At 40.4% G+C, this 19,463-nt stretch overlaps 1 protein-coding gene and 1 long non-coding RNA gene across 9 annotated transcripts in view; one reads left to right on the plus strand and one right to left on the minus strand.

Moving 5' to 3' along the window:
* Window positions 1–1,111: 1,111 nt before the first annotated feature.
* LOC138116542 (uncharacterized) lies at window positions 1,112–6,093 on the minus strand. 2 transcript variants are annotated; one of them, XR_011154193.1, is made up of 3 exons: window positions 6,009–6,093; window positions 4,801–5,390; window positions 1,112–4,080 (listed from the first exon to the last, which is right to left on the minus strand). It is a non-coding gene; the product is annotated as an uncharacterized lncRNA (long non-coding RNA). The 2 variants fall into 2 exon arrangements; XR_011154192.1 differs by having other exon boundaries at window positions 1,112–5,390.
* A 340-nt stretch (window positions 6,094–6,433) lies between these two features.
* Window positions 6,434–19,463, plus strand: part of MEF2A (myocyte enhancer factor 2A) — an 82,765-nt gene continuing 69,735 nt past the window's right edge. For 2 of the 7 annotated variants that reach the window (XM_069026062.1, XM_069026065.1), the window contains exon 1: window positions 6,436–6,717. The gene's annotated coding sequence lies outside the window, so the exon portion shown is untranslated. Of the gene's footprint in view, window positions 6,718–19,463 lie in introns of all 7 variants that reach the window. The other 5 variants (XM_069026060.1, XM_069026063.1, XM_069026061.1 and 2 more) reach the window with 3 other exon arrangements.

Raw genomic sequence — 19,463 nt, forward strand, 5'->3', positions numbered from 1 at the left:
GAAGCTGCTGGGTGCTCTTTATCTGGTGGAACACGGACCAACCATCCTACATGTGCCCCCAAATAAATCAATGGGATATGCACCAAGGACATATTTGTACTGAGGAGTCTGTTCACCATTACAAAAACCCAAAATTCACCTTGTAAACTGCCCAAGTTTAAGAATTAAACTTTATTCCGTAAGTTAACTCCTTTAAAAGTTTCTTTGTTGTGCCTTGTACATGCTAACAGATCCTGCAGAACCACTGTAGACTCTGGATATGAAGATTACCAGATCAGGGTAAAAATGGTGCCTTTTTGTATTGCAGTTTGGTCAGTGAGTTGACAGTGAAGCAGACAAAATGCAGGAAAAATAACACTTAAACTTGCATTTTAAGAGCAGCTTTAGCTGATTGCAGAGGGAACTGAGGGTGCTCTGCACAAGTCAGGAGCAACTTATCTGGCTTTCAAGAGTTCCACAAGTCTTTTGTCACTTGAAGAGGCCCCATCAACTTCAAATCTACTTTAAAAAAGTAGTTCAAAAACGTTTCAGGTATTATGGTCTCCTATATCTATTTCTGTCCCTTTTGTTTCCTAACAGCATGAGATACTGACCACACATACTGCTCTCCAATATAGAAATTAAACGTATAGAAAAAAGGAGCCATTTTCTCTTTAATCTCTTGGAAATTTTTCCAGACTAAAGCATAGGTCTTAAATTGATAATATCCCTTTAAGAATTTATTTGCCAGGTAATGTTAGAAGAAAAAAGACTTTAAGGTCAGTCTGAACCTTAAAAAGACCCCCTTTAAAATAAATTCCAAATCTATATTGGAGATAATGGCAAGCAGTATTTGAACAGCTCTCCAAATTATAAAAGATATTCTACACCTTAAAAATGCAAATAGCTTTAAAGTCCTTTTAAGTGATTTCCAGCTCCTTGGAAAAAGGTCAAGATTTATCCTAAGAAATATTTTGTTGCATAAAAATAATACAAATAGTTTAGTGTTGCAATATACAACAGTCATAATATGTATAAAGCTACAAAATTATTAACAGATGAGGGCCTGTAAGTTTTGAATAATGCAGTAAATATGATTATTTTTGAGGGGTGAAATAACACAATGCCGTCAGAAGAGAAAATTACATTTTAATAATGAAAATATTGAACATAACTATTTTTCTTTAGATCTGCTAAGCAATCTGTGTGTTCCCTATGAGATGTCAAACTATAGAGTGCATATGAACACTTTGCTCCCTCTATAAATATACATGTGCACGACACATTGCTAACAGCAGCAACCGAGTGCTGGGGAAATACAGCAACAATGAAGTTCCTAAGAGAGGCTTATTTTTTCAAGTTATTAAAAGAAGGTGGCAAGCGTTCATGAGGATATGAAAATTTAAAGCCGTCTGCAGGAAACTCTGAAAACCTCTGGTTAAGGCTGCTGCCAAAAAATCTCAGCTATGTTATGTCAGAATGTTTAATTGCAAGCTGCAACTTTAATGAATGGAAAGATATGGCAAAAGCAGGAAGTTTCTGAAGCAACATGGAGCAACCATGAAAATAAAATACCGAAGGTTGTAATCTTGAATGCTGTTGGAAGCAGGAATTTCCATCCACGCTCTGCCTCTTTTCGCCGCTGTGCAGGGTTTGCCAGCTGAAGGGAGAGGTAAAATGCTCTGGATATCATCTCCTGTGCTCAAGGCAGCACTTGTTATGTCGATGCGAACAAGTCAATTTCTTTGCATTTGTCATTATGGGTGTTTACAGAAGTGCATCTTAGGAATGAGGGGAGGAAAGGCAAATGCCAGAGTGCATTAAATAACGTATTTTCTTTACTTTCCAAGAAGCTTGCTCGCAGCATGATGTTGCTATTTATATCAGATCTCCTAAACCCAGCTGTTGGTTCATGTTAACACGCAGAATGGTGAGAAAATCCCGGCAGAAGAGCGTGAATCCCAGAGAGACTTGTGGGGACCTATAAAATGTCCCGTTTTGCTGAGGTACAGGCTGGGCGTATCCTCAGTGAGGCAATACCAGCATTTCCCCTGTTGATCCTCCAGTATTAGAACACCAAGAGCAAAGCAAAACAAAAGGTTCCAAGTGCTGCAGCAGAAAACTTCAGGGAACTGAGCTTGCACCCCTGGCTGGAAGAGTTTGAAGGAGAACTTTTACCTGTAACTCAAAACTAGCAAATATACTGTACACTCCCACAACAGCATTCTTATACAAGCTGTGTCTGATCTAATCTTACGTACCTTGGCCACAAGTTTTGGAAAAACAAATATTCCCAAGGCAATCAGATTACTGAATATACCATATAATGATGTGGAAATACTAGTGGTTTACAGAAGGCAGTTTATGGAATGGATTGAGTGAATTTAATTCATGCATTGTCAGGCAACTTGGACTTCAGTAAAATAAGGAAATCTTGTTTTTATCTATGTGTAGTGGAACACCAGAGCCAAAGAGTGTAACAGCAGCACTCCTGAGCACAGACAGGGAGCTCAGGGAGTTTGTTCCCAGCCAGCTCCCTGAGAGGACAGGCAGTGTCTGTGCTGAGGTGACCACGGGGTTAACAGGGTTACCCAAAGCGTTAATGGCCAGGAACCATTATCTGCTCTTCTCTGATTTCCTGCTCCCTAGGTGGGAGCCCCCCTGCCCCTACCCTTTGTTTCTAATGTGAGTTCCCATCCTGAAATGCTGTGAGTACAATTCGGTTTTGTTGCAATCAGTAGTCTTTTACAAAATCTTCATTCACAGAGTATTTCCCCCATTGTAAGTGGAACAATGTTAAGAATTAATCTGGCCTGCAATTTGTAGGAACCTTGTTCTGAAAACCTTGTTCTTAGACACCCCCCTCCCCCTTCCCTTTGAAGGGTAACTTAATTGTTTGGCAAACATGCAAAAGCTACATAATATCCCCTACTCTTCTTAGCTATGATTTTAAAAGTCCTGCATTTTGGTTTTATACAACATTCACCTCTAGAAGCATGAGGCTCAGATTCTCTTCTCCAGGACACGAGCTGAAAAAGCTGATTTCTGGAATATAAGGAGCATTTGAAAAGAGGAAAAGCCATCTCTGGAGAGGTTTGTAAGAAGGTCCTAAAATGTAAGTTGAAAGTTAGTAGAGATATGATTTTGGTGGTAGTGCCTCCAAAATACCTTGAATGGGTGGGTGGAAATGCACTGGAATAGAGATGCAAGGGAAAGCTTTATTGCCATAACAACTGCTAGATGATGACTCTATTCAACTCTGAGGCTATTTAGTATCTTTTTTCACTGGTACACTGGTATCTTTTTTCCATATCTTTCTTTGTATTTGCTATTGCTCTGAGTTTATTTTTCTTTGGATAGCATGGAAATTGCAGTGCCTGCTATTTGGCCAAGGGAAGAGATTTCAGGGGGCTCTTTTTAGTCTCTGGGTTGTACATAAGATGGGCAGAAATGCATTCAGTGGTTGTTTCCTTTTCTCTCAGGAGTGCTCCTGGCAGATGCTTGTGGTAATTTTTCCCTTGTCATATTGACACTCCAGTATGATGTTCTCTGGGGCTTTGTTATCTTGCTGCATCTTAGAAAGATTGCAATTTTTTCTCTGCAGATTTTTCTCTATCACCTACGGCTTTGCACCCTTTGTACTATCCAGGTGAATTTAGCCTTTGCAGTTGTCCTGGAAATTAAACCAAATGCAGAACCATCAGGTCAGGTAGTGATTTCAGTGATTTTGATGCACCAAGTCTTCTGTGACTTTATTTGTGCCAGCCTGAGGGGTGATATTTTTCACTCATGCCATTGTGACACATGAGAACATCTGTGACCTCTCCACCACCCAGCCTTGTTCCCCACCACTCCCATGAGGGGTCTGCAGGAGCAGATGTGGCAGCACATTGTCACACGTGGAAAACAACATCTGGAATTTCAACTGGAACCTGAATTTTGCACTTCCTTTTCTCGATTGTTGCACAGGGCAGTGTTTCCATCAGGGGAGGAATGCATTTCAGTGGGAAGGAGGCTGCTCTGTACCCCTGAAGTATTGTTTGCAAGGCTCACAGAGAAATCCCTTGAGCAACACATGCTCTGCTTATTCTTGTAGTGCCACTGAAAAGGACAGATAAGAACCAATTATTTATCTCTTTGGCTTCCTGCTCTATTTTTTGCCAGCTTGGAATAATATGTACTGAAAATAATTAATGAGTATATCAAGAAGTCCTTGCTCAGGCCTTGCTTCAGTGTCCTACTCAGATTCCCACTGACTTTTATAACTTAAATATTCAGTATTTTATCTTAACATCTTCTCAGCATATTGCTGTCATGAGAGGATTTCATGGTATTAATCATTAGACTCTAGTAATAGATCTTACAGATATTATGGATGATAGGTACAGTGAGGACGAAGAGAATAAATCATATTCATATAAAAATCAATGACATTTGGACTGTTCATGTTGAGACTTGTAAGAAAACTGTATGTATTTAAATATCTTCCTGATTATTATAGAGCAGCAACAATCAGTTTGGAAATATGATTGTAGATGGCAAATATTTATATTTTGTTGTCTTTCTCACTTACAAGCTTTTTCCTAGATCCACAAGAAGTGTCTACTCTTGCACTTGTTCTGATCAAAAGGTGGATGTTTCATAAGCTGTTCAACTTCTTTACTGGCTGCACTTTTAAATCTAAACTAATCTGTACATTAGAAACCCTGAACTTTAGCATTTTGGAGAGCTGTGAACTACTGCTTCCATTTGAGCTAAACTTCTAGAAACAGACAACATAAATTTACATTAACATTTTGGGAATGATCATGGAGCATCTACCTTTTTTCATCCCATGGCATGGTCATCACAGTCAGATGGGAGTTTCTGTCATCATTTCTTGCATCCTATTTCCTAATCTTTTGTGGAGCTACTTTTTTTGTGCTCAGTTAATCATACCATTTTCAAATACAAAGAACACCCTCTGATCTCTGTTTTTCGGAGACAGCACCCTTGGTTCTGGTGTCCTGATTAGAGATGTGCCCTTTCAGTGATTTAGTGCTGTGAAACGGCTCCTGTCACTCTGCTCTGAGGCTGCGGGTATCTCACAGGATAAATCTGGAAGAGCTGTAGAGCGCAGATGATTTTTGGCAAGTATCATTTTATCATCAAAATTTTATTTTTGGGTCGCTCTTCAGCTGCCGCCTTCTGTGAAGGAGAAAGACGCCCATTTTATGTCTTTTATTATGTATTCCCGAGTAGTCTTTTCTACTTAGAGCAAAATTAATGGGAGCTCTGGCAGAGATAATGTGAGGTGGGGATGGATGGATGGATGGATGGATGGATGGATGGATGGATGGATGGATGGAGGTGGAACTGAGGTGGACTGTCACCTTTGTCTGAACGTGGAGACAGAGCTCATGTCCACAGAGCTGGAGAGAAAGCCAGTCAGAAAAATAGTCATTTTATATATCTATATAGTATATACATATTCCCTATACATACAACTAAACATATATACTATATATATAAATGTCTGTATCTATAATTTTAATAATTGATATAGCGTACTATATACATGTATTTATAATGTATATACTATATAGCATATAGTATATAGTATATATACTATGGAAAAGATTATATATTTTGTACATATATTTAATAGCATAACTGGTTTATATTAAAAAATAGTTTTGCTTCGATGACTTTGTCCTCATTCAATTTTATCATTGACTATTTCTCGCAATTATATAATATAGTGTATATATACATAGTACATGTATTTTATATAGTAATATTATATATACTAGACATACACTGTGTTTGTATATACACTATATGTAAAAAGGTACATAGTATAGCGTGTATATTTATATATTTACACATACTACATATATATATGTGTGTGTGTGTGTGTGTTGGGGAGGCGGTGGTGGTTTCTGAGGGTGATACACACGGGCAGCTGAGCTGTTTGTGGGGGTAACTGCTGTAGTCCCCTGCTGCACGCTCAGGATGGGGGGTTTGCAAGAGGACGCGGGACCACTTACCGGGAGTTGTTTTAATCAACCCAAAGCCCTGCTTTGGCCCCAAAGGCCCCGCGTTGGCGCAGGCGCCGCTCGGGGCGGGCCCTGCCCGCTGCGTCACCACCGGCGCACCCGGCCCAGCGCTCTGCGCGTGCGCGCCCGCCGTGCGCTGGGCGGCGGGGCGTTCCCTTCGCAACGACCCCGCCCTCTCTCGGTTCTGATTGGCTGTCGCTTCCATTCCCTCCTTTCTGATTGAGCGCTCCGCTGTCACTCAAGATCTCCACGTTTCTCTACGCCCCGCCCACCAACTGCGCCCTGATTGGCGAGCTGTCCCGTGCGGGAGCTGCAATTGGCTGTGCGCGCCGTCACTCTGGAGCGGTCGGCGGGCAGGAATGTAGGCCCAGCCGCTCCCCGGCCCAACAAAGTAATCCGGCGATGCCTCGAGTGCGGAGCGTAGCCGTTCCCGCCCCACCGCCCGCCGAGGGAGCACCGCGCCCCTCCCCTCCATCCCCACCCCGTTCCGCCCCTGCCCGGCCCCGCTGAGCGCCTTCGGCCCCGCCGGAGCTGCGCGGAGAAAACTGCGGAAGGATACCGAGGGGAGAGTGTGACAGCACTGTAGTTCCGGCCGCGGTCGGGCCTTGTTTCCCAAAAATAGCGCGGCGCGGTATCCGTGCGCCGGTGTCAGTGTCTCCTGAGGAGCCGCGGCGGGAGCGGAGCGAGCGGGGGAGCGGCGGTGAGCGAGGGGTCCTGGCTCCGCGCGGCCGTGAGGGGGTTGTTCGCTCAGCCCGAGGGTCGGGGAGGGTCGGGGGCAGCGGCCGAAGGGGTGGCGGGAGGAGGAAGGGGGGAAGGAAGGAGGGGTCCCCCCCCGCCGGCCCCATCCCGCTCTGAGAGAGCGGAGCGGGGGGAGCCGGTGGGGTCCCGGGCTGGGCGAGTTCCCGGGGCCTCCCCAGAACTTCCTGCAGGAGGGGATGGACATTTATGGGCCAGGCCGGCAGATCTGCCCCCCGGACCGGGCGGGAGGGAGCGAAGGAGGGTGGGGTACGCGGCCCTGGAGCGCCCGGGGTGCGGGGAAAGGACCCTTTGTGCTGGGTGTCGTTGGGGAAAGCGACATCGCAGCGAACAACGAACCAACAGGAAAAGCCTCCCCAGGAACCCGTCCGTGGAATGCGCCGGCGGGAGCGGCCGGGGGTCGGGCAGGGGGAGGTGGGAATGGTTCAAGGAGTTGTGCGCCGCAGGAAGGTGTGCTGGGAATGGCAGGGGAGAACTGCTCCTGATGTGTGAACCGGAGGGTGTTTTGTCCAGAGGGAGAAGCTGAAGGTACAGCGGGGTTGTGCTGCCAGTAGTATTTTGTGTTCAGCGGCAGAAGTCATGAGGAAAAAAGACTGGTTCGTTTCTGGCTGGAAAGACTTAATTTTTTTAAGTTTATGGAGCTGTATTTTGCAATAAATCTTTTACCTGCTTTTGAGATGCTAAGCGGCAAGGAGAGTGGAATTGTTCAGAAAAACTGACCATAGTGCCTTGTTTGACAGGTGATTAATTTCAGAGTTGAGAAACTGGAGTTTCGTGGAGGAAAAAAAGGATAATTTAGGAAGAGGGGTTTTTTTATTGTTTAATGTAAAAACATTGTGTCCCATAGTCATACAACGACTAAATTTATTATGAGCAGTGGGGGAAAGGGGTTCTGGGAAGTACAAAGGAGGAAGGAAAAGGAATAATTTGTAAACAGTAGTAAGGAAAAAAAGTGGTTTGGTATGGAATTGGTAATGTAGATGTATTTATTTTAAACCTTTTTCACAGTCTGGGAAATTTTTATATAATGTGAGGAAGGCTATGAGCTTTCAAGCTTAATTATGTTAACTGTCTATACACAATTGTTCCTTATGCAAGTTTTTTGGTTTTTTTTTTTCTTTTAGGATCTAGCCAGCTATATTTTGTTAGATAATTCTGGTGTCTTCTTATTGCTATCTAGTATTTAAATGACCCGTGCAAAAGATGTCAGGGCAACATTCCTGTCGTCTATTCTGTCTATATTTAAAATAATTTAAAATGCCTTTTGCATGTAAGACTGTAATATTTAGGGTTTTTTCCTCCTATCTCACAAGTGATTTGCATTTGGGGGAGAAGTGTGAAGTTCCTCATTTAAACTATTTTTTTTTCATTGAGGTGCTAGAATATGTGCAAAATGACATATTATTCAATTACATAATTTAGAAGGATTATAATAAATTCCAGTAAAGGATATAATGTCAGTGCTTTTGTTCACTAAAGGGTATCATTATTAAATGATATTTTAAAATTCTATACTTGTTAAGCCAGCAGATCAAAAATAAGAGAATGGAACAAACTGTCATGATATTAAGGGATTATAATGGTGCTGGGCAGCTGCAGATGAGCCTTTTTTGACTGAGGGCATTCAGTTTGGAATTTCATAAAGAAAATAACCCAGTGCCCTGGTCAGTTATTTTTCTCCTTCATAATTCTTTCCTACATCTGTAGTTGACGTGGTCCACCAGTAGTAGCAGAGGAGGATCATCGGTAAGTGGGAAGAATCCCTCAATATCAGGGACAGGCTCTACCTCGGGACAGCTTTAGTGGACATGAAACTCTTTCTCTCTGCCCCTGGAGTTCATCTAGATCAGTTTTAACATTCCAGCATTTCTGATTTATTTGTGAGCAGACATTTACAGATGATGATGGAAATGGTGGAAATACATCAGCGTTAGCTTGCTGTTTGCTTGTCTGGCTCCATTTTTTCAGTGTGTGTTTAAAATGATGTGGTCACTGCTCCCCTCTGAGTGAGTGGGCCCATGGAATGCTTTGCATATGTGCAGACCCCTGGATTTAGATCCCTATAATACAACATGAGTTTCTTTCTCTGTGAAACCACAGATGGAGAAGAAAGTGAACATTGAATTTTATGAAGTTAGAGAAGTTGAGTCATGTTGGACTAGCACGATGAGGAGGACATGGCTGAATTCAAACTGGAAATAATTCTGGAGAGTAAAATGGCTTATTATGGTAGAAGACTCATCTTATTTAGAAACCTTTGAGCTGAAGTGTGTGTGGTTCACCTTAAACTGGTTAATGCGGGCAGCAGAGATTTTATGGGTTTATTTTAGAATGTTGGCCAAGTTTCTCAGATAACTTGTTGATGTCATTCTGTGTATTCTGGGCCCAAGTGCTGCTTCCAGAGGGCCTGGAGGCACCACTATGCTTTGTGAACAATGCCTTGCTACCTTGCCTGCTCTCAGCCATGCCCTCCTGACAAAACATAGCTGATGAATTCTCCAACAGTACTGAAAGTAGTGTAGTCTAATGCTGTGTAATGAGCAAACCTGTATTAGTTTGGCAGCTTTTTTTTCCTAAATAAAAAATATCTTGAATTAGTAATAACTGTGGTTTTTTATGCCTTGCTTGATAGAGGTCTGTGGGGTTTAGTTGAATTTTTAAAAGTATATGATTTCTAAAAATTACCATTAGCACATTTTACTTGCCTCACCAAATTCTTAATTTTTTATTTTTAAAGGATTAAAATTCTGTGTAAAACTTGTGCTTTGGACCTCCTCAGTCCTGACAGCAGCCTGGTAATGTGTGCAAAGCACTGGGATCTGCTTTTCCTTCTCATTGCAACAAATCTTCCTTTGAATTAATTGGAACATCATGTGGCAACATATGTGCTTCTTAATGCACAAATCACTTTAAGTTTTCACATTTATTGTATTGGAAAGATATTATTTCACATGTGTAATAATGTGTTCTTCAATGGATCAAATGGAACAAAAGTCAAAATCTCTGTGATAATGTGGGTGAATTTGGTGCTTTGTGTTCAGATTTGATTCTTTCAGCTCTGGTGAAGTAACCAGGGAAAATAAATACAGCCCTCCCTTTTTTCTTGTGTGCCTTCGTGTGTCCTGCAAGGCCCATGCAGGGATTACCTGAATGGACTTGTCACTGTTACTGAGGTGGTGATGATGTGCAGTTAGTTTAACTCTTGCTCCTGTCAGTGAAATAAATAAAGACTTTGAAGGTGTAATGCTTTGTAGTTTTAATTTAGGTGTCTGAAATGTATACTTAGAATCAATCCCCTTGGTTTAAGGTGCAGTCAGGTCTGAAATAAGTAAAGGTAGCTGGTTTTTCCCCTGGATGTTTGCAAGGTGATTTGAGTGTCTTAGGAAGTTTGTGAGATGACACAAGACATTCTTTCACTTCCCCCCTCCCCCAAATTAGCTTTGTTGACCATCCAGTAAAAAAATTAGAGGAATTTTTTTGAACAGCTGATCAAAATACATTTTAGGTCATTGATGCAATATCCAGTGTAACAGAACGAAATAGTATTACTGAGAGTTCAAGCCCGCCTTCAGCTGTGTAGTATGACAGCTACCCTCCCCCCCAGCATGTGTTCTGTGGTAGAGCACCAGCTAATAAATAATGAGCTTGTAGTCTGCAGTAATATCTTTTGCCTTATTTATTTGAAAGTAAGCATCTGATCTAGATTGCTACCTCTGACCACTCCCCGCATATGGTGCGTTCTTACTTTAACACTTGATCTTTCAAGTTACTGCTTAGGGAGTAGAAAAGAAGACATTTTTCCTCCATATTAAGGGACTAATTTTTTTTTTTTTAAATCAACTGTATTGTTTTGGTTTCTGTTTAATGGTTCTGCAAGGGTTTTTCTAGATTTCTTTATATTTAATGTATAACTTTCTTTAGGAACATAAACCCCTGTGCTGTATACTCTCATTTCCATTTGACACCAAAGAGGAACTAATATCTTGCAAGACCACTCTGTTCCTGATTTCACCCCTGTGTCTCCACGACAGTCACCTAGTTGGTATATTTTAAATTATGTGTGTGATATATAGATATCTTTCTCATTCTCTTTTATTCTTAATCCAAGTCTACAGTGAAGAATTAGAAGGTAATTTTATTAGAATAAGGCAGGCTAAATTTTATGACCAGTCTTTTTCAAAGTTTCAGTGCAGGGGAATACAGAACCTTTTCTACGGAGGGCACTCTGCTTTTTGTTCCCTGTATGTTGTAGCAGTACAAGTGTGCCTCTGTGATCAGAAGAAAATACATTGCTCTTAATAAGAGTGTGATTAATTGAATTATTTTTCAGGGAATTAACTACTTTATATTCAAAATGTTAGTGATGCTTAATTAGCTAGGTCTTCCAGTTATATTTGTCTCTGTCCCTGGAGAGCTTTTGAATTCTGGCAAAGTCCTTATGGGCCAACCTGGAAACTTGAAAACAGATTTTGTATTGCTTTGTGATTTCACTAGGAGTTGCTGAGAATTGTTGCATGCCTATTTTAAGTATAGTAAGATAAAAAGTAGGTGCTAGGCATTACCAGCCAAGCAGAGTTGTGGAAAGGTGCTTGCTGTAAGTGTCTGTGTACCAGGCACTGATGACAAAGCATCTTTTACTTTTTTTCTAATCAAGAGCTAATTGACTCGGAGAAAAATATGTCATGGTCGGAGATCACCTAAGAGTGGGAGTGTAGAATGGATAGGCTTGTGCTCCTGATGCTTTTATGATGGTAGCAGAGGAGAAGAAGGATTTTTGGCATTTATTTCAAATCCCTTTGAGTGTTTGTGTAACTCAGTTTCATTTGAAAACCAGATTGCTTCTGACCCTGTAATTTAGGATTTCATGGACCAGACTGGTGTTATTTTTATTGTTTGAAAGCTGACCATAGACCTGTGAGAATATGTAAGGCAGATGTGTCATCTGTTACCTGTAGTAACACTTTCAGGCTGTGGTCAGGATCAGTGTTAAGTTTTGTAGCAATATACACAAACCTGATCTTTTCATTGTCTGTGATCACTTAGTGTTTGGAAGGTCAGGGGGGTTAAATTATTAAACTTTTAGCTATATAGTTGTGTAAGCATCTCTGTAAACGAGCTGTGCTGCGGCTGTGCTGTTACACATTTCTTGCTTGAAGATTGTGGCATACAGGGTTGAGAAATTGAATTCAGAGGAGATTATTTTACTGTCCCTTATGATATGGAAGAATTACAAATGATTTTAAGAGAAGAGAGTAAGAAAGAGGTTGAACCTTCAGAGACTCAGATATACACACATCCTAAATTTGAGGGGTCATAAAGGGCACAACAGACTTGCCTTGGTAGTGTTCATTAAAGAAACTTTGAAAGGTGTCAGGATAATGTGACTTTACCCCCTGTATTACACAAAATCTGCAATAATTGAATCCAAGAGCTGAGAAAAAAGTTGAAATGGTTTTTTCCCCTCAGATACCAAAAAAAGCGACAGTGTTTTTAAGCAGGCGTCTTTCTCCAGATGTTTTGATTTGTATTTAATTGACCATCATGTGGAAAACTTGTATGGTATAGCTCAGAAGCATGGTGTGACATTATCAGCATCGGGGACATCTTGGTTTTGGTATCATTCTTTCACAGCAACTGCCTCTTCCTGATATGACTGCATGCATCCTGTTTTAAAAGCTGTAAGCTGACAAGAATGACTGCTAATAATTCGGTGTATAGAGCAATTAATAACTGTTGCTTCTTCAGTGTGAGCTTTCAAAGCAATGAGTCTTCTGAGAGTGTTTGAGAAAAGGGGATGTTCCATCATCATTGTTCTTTTACTATCTTGTCAGGCACTGAGGGTAATAAACTGAATTTTTCAGAATTTTTATTTTTCCTTGAAGCTGTTAAAATTGTTGTGTAATAGTATGAGGTTTTAATTAAGTCAGGTGTTTTAAATTTATATTCAGAATTCCCTTGGTTTCAGGATAAAAGAGGGGAAAGTCAAAGGTACAGCACAAGATAATTTGTTTCACTTGATGCCTACAAAAAGGAAAAGCACTTTCTGTTAAAATTTCTGAGCCTATAGGCTGTCAAATGATGTTCGTTAGTCTTAGTTTAATAATACACATATTTACTTGTGTAGTTGGCTTCAGGGATTTGAAGCTTTTGAGTGCAGAAGAAGGATTTCCTCTGAGAGACTTCCTTGATATCCTCCTGTGTTTCTTTTGAGTGTTGGGGTTTTTGATGTTTTGTCTTCTTGTTGTTCTTATCTTTGGTCATAACATTCCAAATGGTGGTGTCTTAACTTTTTGTCACTGAAACACATGTGAAAATCTTTGCTTTGAGAGATGTTGGGCTATGAAAAAAGTGCCAACAGTAAAAGTACTAATGGTTTCCATTAGGAAGCACTAAATTAGAACTCTTCCTTCAGGGAAAGGAGACAAAATCGTGGATGGCTGAAGAGAGATGTGGTCTGTAGATGGAAGCAAGAATTTACTGATTATTTTAGATACAGAATATGGGTGTATTTGCAGAAGTTGTAATTATTAACACAAATGCCCTGAAAATTCCTGAGGAGTATGTAGGGATTTGGATGTCATAGAACAATACTGAGTTTTAAGGTGCTTCTTGTTTTCTTTGTCACAGTTACGAAAACTGCTAACCTGAATAGCTGTCAAAAAAGTAATGGGAAACGATCAATTGAATCAACTGAAGTTTAACAAGTATTTTATTTTAGCAAACCTGTATTACAGAATCGTGCAGAAAGCACTTGTTCTCAGCAAAGGACAGAGAAATTTAGGAAGACCCCCCCAGGCTTTGTCAGGGTTTAATATGAGATGAAATTCGAGAGGAGGGCAGAAACAGCAAGAGTTATCACAAGATAATGGTTAAATTATTTTTTCCGTAAAAAAAGGAAAACAGCTAATGGTCAGTGTTTCTATTTATTACTGCTAATTCCGTATATAAAAGAAACTAGTCAAATGTGGTGTTCAAATGATTGGAAGTTCTGGATTTGAAAACGTAATTTTCGTGAATATTGGAGTCATTTAGGTGCCATATGCAAAGTAGGAGGAAAGTACGTTACAAGTCTAATGGTTTGTTCAGGAGGTGAAACAGGGTTATGGGAGAGCTGAAAATTTCAACTGCTGTTACTGTCATGGCATTTTGATGCTCCTGGTGACTCCTGGTTGAATTTTTTCCTAGGCTTATCTACAAAGGAGACTTGGATTCCCAGTGGATTGAAATGTATGTAACCTGATATCCCAGAGTTATCCCCAAGCTGCTTTGCAGTAAATCTTCCTGCAGATACCCTCAGCCTGCCCTCGCTGGGAGGCGGCTCTTGTTCCCTGGGTTGCAGTCTCTTGTGCCTCTATTTGTAGAGTCCCCTTGTGTTTTTGCTGAGAAGTTGGACTCCTGTCCTGTCAAGTTAAGCCTAGTGGGGACATCCTTGTTTTTATAGTTCTCTCCTGACGATGCCCTGGAATTAGTCCGTGCACCCTGTTGTTGTACACACCTATTTACAACTAGTGCGTTAGCAGAAGGTACTTATATAAAACTTGCACCAGACTCTACCAGGAAGTGACAGAGTCATTCCCTTGAGAGGCTGCGATGGGAGAGGGGATCGAAAGGTTCCGACTACGAAGAGACTCAAGTGAAAACTGCTTTTTTTTAAAAGCTGAGGAAGGGACTTGCCCCGAGCGAGGAGGTTGTGATCCGAGCCCAGATCCCCCTTGCAGCCCCGTTCGGAGCCCCCGCAGCTCCCTCTGGTGATCCCGGCGTGCCCGTGCAGCACTGGGGGCTTGGCTGAGCCTCGAATGAGCGAAACCGTTTCCAGGTCTGGCCACAGGACTGAAGAAACACTGCAGAGCACGCCGAGGCTGCAGCCAGCCTGGTGTCACTCTTGGGTGCTATTGGGGTTTGCTGCCTTTTTGTTTTATTCTTTTCACCATCTAATTTTTGTCTCGGAGGAGATGGAAGTCATTAAAGGATCTGTAGACTGTCCTGTTAACACTGGCTCTAGGCAAGCATAACCAGTGTGATTGCATGAGATAAAAGGATTCCAGTTCAATGCCTGGGTTGCTGAGGAGCAAGTGAAGCATGGTATGGGCAAGAGGGAAGAACAAAGACAATGTGTTTATGAAAATTTTTATTCTGTAGCCCATTTTATTTATGATATTAAAGTATGGGTTGGAGAAATGGTGGAAGTAAATTTAAAAACAGTCTGAACAGTAATAGTAAAGAAGTGGTTTTGCAAGTAATAAAACCTGGAGAATTTCCATTTCCCTTATTTTTTGACTCTTCTGTTATTCCCTGATCTTTTAGAGTATCTTCTTTTTACAGTGTATTTCTCTTCAGCTCTCCAAGTATCTTAAATGCTCTTCCAGCTATGGCCAGGCTGAGCACAGGTGCCTGCTGACTACCTGAGCATCCCACAGGACCTGCTGCCTCTGGTTACTGCAGGGCACTGCTCTGCCCAGGGGTTCTCTGCAACTGCCAGGTCAAAATTTCTGCAGCACTACTAGAAAATCTCAAAAAAATTTGATATATTTGCTATGGCACGTGGTTGAAACTGGCCAGTATAATCAGAAGTTGTTCATGAGGGAGAATAGACTGTGGTCAAGTAAACCTCATTTTATTAAAAAAGTAAGTTTAGAAACCTGTGGGAATAGACAGTTCTGTCTTCAGGATTTTAATGCCATCATTGATAATGCTCTAATCTAATACCAGCAAATTCTTATTTTCTTAAGTGTTTTTATTTAATTTTATTAAAATAAAACTTAAAGTTAGGGTGATTTAAAACTCTGCATTCAGTTTCCTAATTTGCTTTGCTTTTAATGTATTTGATTTGATCTAAATGTCATCTTAAGCTAGAATTCATTCATTCACCAAAATAAATATATCTTCATTTTGATGAGGCCTGTTTGTAAGTGTATGGGAAGATAGTTGGAATTTCTTCCTTGTGTTGTTTTTAAGATATATTAATAAATTTATTTAAAGCCCCCTCTTCACCTCCTCCCCCATGTGATGCTCATATTGGTGCTTTATGCAGTATTTTCTGGATCCAGTGTTTTTAAACATGTTTTTTTAAGGGCTGAATTGTTCTGTAATAAAACCTACGACAATAATGCTGGGTACTGGCTGAGTAGTTCTCAGAAGTTTTTACCTGTTTTTCAATCATTCAGTGCTTTAATGAAATGTTAATGAGATGACAATCTGATAAACTTCTTGAAAACTTTCTGTGCAACAAACTCATAGTTGAGGATTTTCCTTCAGATCCCTTTTTCTTAAGGCACCTAAGTTGGTTTCTGGAGCTGTCTTGCATGCATGTAGATAATGCCTGCAAGCAAGCCACAAAGATTTTGGTGTGTTGTTTTTCTAAGGCTTGAATGACTAATTTTCTGAAGGTTTAAGAGACAACAGCCTTTCATGTGAAGTTCCTTTTGTGCTTGTTACAATTGTTAGAAGCAGGAGAAAGTAAGCACAGACTAAAATTCAGAGCTGCAATCTGGCAAGGAATCCCCCAGGCTTCTTATCTGGAAGAGTTGAGATCATAATTCTTCCTTCTGTCTTACCTATGCTTCTCTGCTTTTAATTCTTCATGGTCTCTTCTGCTTAGTCTTAGTGGCTTATAAGATTTTTCAGTGGCATAATTAGCTTATCTTAAAATAGTCTGATCTGGTGGTAGTATTGGGACAGTCATGGGACAGCCAGCCCAGTCCCTAGGTTTCATGCAGTGAACCACAGAGATGTGTCAGTGTTTGGGCCACTGAGCAGGAAGGGAGGAGTACATGAAAATATTTTGAAGATATGAGCGGACCTTGAACATGAATGATTCAGCTCACCTGTACTAGGAGTTACAGATGTTTTCCTTCAGGAATTTGACAACAGCCAGATAAAGTAACTAGAAAGCAGCTTCTCCTTGGTTTTAACCAAGACAGAAGTGGAATGGACACAAAAAATTCAGTTCCAAGGGTGTTCCTTTCCTTGGGTTGTTTTTTACATTTGTAGCTTTAGTGTGTCTGGCTCTGTTAATCAACCCTTATGCTTCAGAGAGAGAGTCAGCCTCATCTTACCTCAAACACCTTGTTTCAAACTTACCAGTGTTTCAGGTCTGAGACCTTTAAACCTTGAAGTGTCCAACCATTAGTGTTTATACTTCCTTGAAACTGTATATGTGGATTTCATAATTTCTATAATTGTCTTGTCTTCTTTGTCCATTTCCATCTCTTTACACAAATACAAATTTGGACAAGGGCACAATTGCGTGTATTAATGAAGGTTGTTGTAGGTACACCAGTTCTGAGGGGTAAACTGCGTTTAAAATGCCTTTCTTGGAAAAGCTTCTGCTGCAGTTGCTATTGTAGTTGCTACAATCTTGAACAAAGGATTAAAATACTTTTTGTTTCTTGTTACTATGCAGGGAAAGGAGCTTGATATACATTACATTCGGGATGTTGCTTGTGATGTGATTTATTCTGTATTTTCTGAAAGATGTCCCGTTGTTTGGATTTTTGTAGAAGAGTACTTTTTCTGAAATTCATAAACCCTAAAGTTACATGCCGTTACCATGCTTTTTTTGTTGATTAAAAATGGATTTCAGCATTTAGTTTACAACTCACTGCAGAAATAGTGGCTCATGCTGGGGCACTCCAATACTGGCTGCTCTTGACTTTGAGGAGAAAATGTAGTTCTGTTATTTCAGTGTGTAAAATGCTTTTTAGGGAAAGTTTGTTCTCTTTTTGAATTGATAACTGTTCATTCTGGAGTCCAGTGAAACTTCTACATTTGTTCCTTTAGGTTCTGTATTTTCATCTCTCAAACCCTGCAAAAAAATCTTAGATGCTTTTGTTTCAGAGCATTTGGGTGTGCAGACCTTCATTGCAAAACTCATTTGTACTCTGCAAGATGTAGTTAAAACTAAATTCTCCTGGTAATGTTTGAGCTCTGCTTCCAGGTGGATTTTATGTACTACCTCCATGCAGAAAGTGAGAAAAGGAATTTTAACTATACATTAATGTCTTGCATATGCTGCAAGATTCCTTGAGCTTTTCCTGGAAATGGCTGTGGCCAGGCAAGTCCTATGTGTAGTTTAATGTTTAACTCTGGTTTTATTCTGCTGGTATTGTTGGTGCTGTTACATGGTGCATGCAGATAGAGTTGCACTGTAACTGAGGCTTGGAGGGGGAATTTGCCTGTCTTCCTTCTAAAGCTGTAGATCCCAAAAGCTTGGTCAAGGCTTGATTTTAGTATGATGCAGTTTGTTACTAAAAATTTATTCTGGTGAAACTTCCTAGGCTACTTTATCTAAAGTCAGCTTTCAGTGGGATTTAGGACATTCCTTGTAATGCTTGGTTCTTTGTGTTGTGTGTGTGGAGTTGTGGTTTTTTTTTCTTTTCTTTTTTTCCTGGTTTCTCCCACATTCATTAACTGTGCTTACAATGAGTTTTCAGTGAATTAGTGTCAATGTTCCAGTGAAATCCTTGGCTGTACTGATGACGTAAGTGGTGGAGATCTTATTCGGGAATTCTTTCTACTGTCTCCTTGTGTCTGTGTTAGACCTATTTAGATGAAAATGCTGTAGGCCAAAGGCATTGCCTGTGTGCTTGTTCCCTGCTATATTAATGTTTATGTCTTTGAAGTATTAGTAGAGAGATTATTAGGAGGGGAAGTCTAGCACAGAAAAGCTTCCTGTGGATGACTTGCAGTAGTGGTGAATTCTGACAGGGTTCCCATGGTAGTGAATGTGTTTTCTTTAATACACATTACTCAGATCTTGCTATTGTCTTCTTTATAATACAGCGTGATGGCTGTATTATTGTCAATACACAAGTTGCCTTAGCAAAACCTTTTGAAGCACTGTAAAAAAAATACGTGAAACCATGTTTGGCAAAAAATGCTGAAGGGTTTAATGGTTCCTGAGTGTGTAGGGAACAGTCTTTTTCCCCTTTTGGCAATCACATGAACTTTTGAATCCAAGTCTTTGTCTCCTTCTCCTCTGCTGTATTCCCATACAAAATTAAATTATTTAACTTTTATTTTAGCAATAGGAGACAATTTGAGCATAATTAAAGCAATGTAGCTGTCTAAATGAGTGATACCTAATTGGATTTTCATTGTTTAGAGAACATATCTGCAGTCATTCTTTGAGAATCTGTACATTTCTCTTTTAGAGCTACAATAAATATTGAAGTCTCACTGTTCAATCTAATGAACATAGCTTTAGATCTGCGCTTTGATTGCCACTCTCAACTTCCAGAGTGCTCCAGTGGGTTGAGATGCTGTTTTGCAATTCCTGGTTTCAGCCTTCCTGCTGCCGGGAGTTCATACTCTGCCTGTGGGGAGATGCACTGGATCTGGAGATGCTCAGAGTCATTTGGATAATGAAGAATGATAATATCTGTATTGTTTTAATCACTTTTTAAAAAGGTATTTCTGAGTTCTAGTTCTCTTTTGCTAGTCTCAAGCAATTTATGTATGAAATCTCCTAAACCAGAAGATCTTTCACCCAGATCTTAGGTCTGTGTATCCCATAGATAGGCCTTGCCTATTTTTCCTGTACGGTACCTTCCTGGACTTATCTTAATAGCACTGTCATTTGAAAGACTTGTTAGGGCACTATACTGAAGAGCAATACAACAGGAAAAATAATGTTCATTAGATCTGTTTTCTGGATTAATGCAAATTTGGGAAAATAGTCTGTTTGTCTGT

This window comes from Aphelocoma coerulescens, chromosome 10, assembly GCF_041296385.1.
Source record: "Aphelocoma coerulescens isolate FSJ_1873_10779 chromosome 10, UR_Acoe_1.0, whole genome shotgun sequence".
NCBI classification, from domain to species: domain Eukaryota; kingdom Metazoa; phylum Chordata; class Aves; order Passeriformes; family Corvidae; genus Aphelocoma; species Aphelocoma coerulescens.